Source organism: Otolemur garnettii, unplaced genomic scaffold (assembly GCF_000181295.1).
Source record: "Otolemur garnettii isolate 467f Iridium unplaced genomic scaffold, OtoGar3 scaffold00161, whole genome shotgun sequence".
NCBI classification, from domain to species: Eukaryota; Metazoa; Chordata; class Mammalia; order Primates; family Galagidae; genus Otolemur; species Otolemur garnettii.
In genome coordinates, this window is record NW_003852556.1 from 2,658,679 (window position 1) to 2,659,118 (window position 440).

The following is a 440-nucleotide window of genomic DNA, read 5'->3' on the forward strand; positions in this document are numbered from 1 at the left end:
AGGGGGTGACAGGTGACAGGTGGCAAGAACAGTGGGTCAGGCTGCGGCAGGCAGGCTCTAAGTCTGAGGGAAAGGAAACTTACTCTGGAAGGAGTGAAGGTGCTAAAGGAATTGGAGGCTGCATCTTGGGAATCAAAGAGGAAATCCCAGCTGTGTGTTGGGGCTGCTCTTGTACGGAATATGAGCTTAACTGGTCAGGGAGACACAGGACTGACAGGTGGGAGGCAGGATTTTCGTGCCATGAGTTTAAAGAGAAAGAGCTGACTCTACACAGGAGATGGAGGCCTGTGCACTAGGAATCTGGTAAGGTGAGCACGCAGTGCTCAAGATCTGAACGGCGGAAGAGCTGAACCTTCACCAGAGGAGGACAAGTCTCCTGGCAGTGACACGGGACTTCTGTTTTCTTCCAGATGACATCACCCCGGCCACCAGAAGAGGGA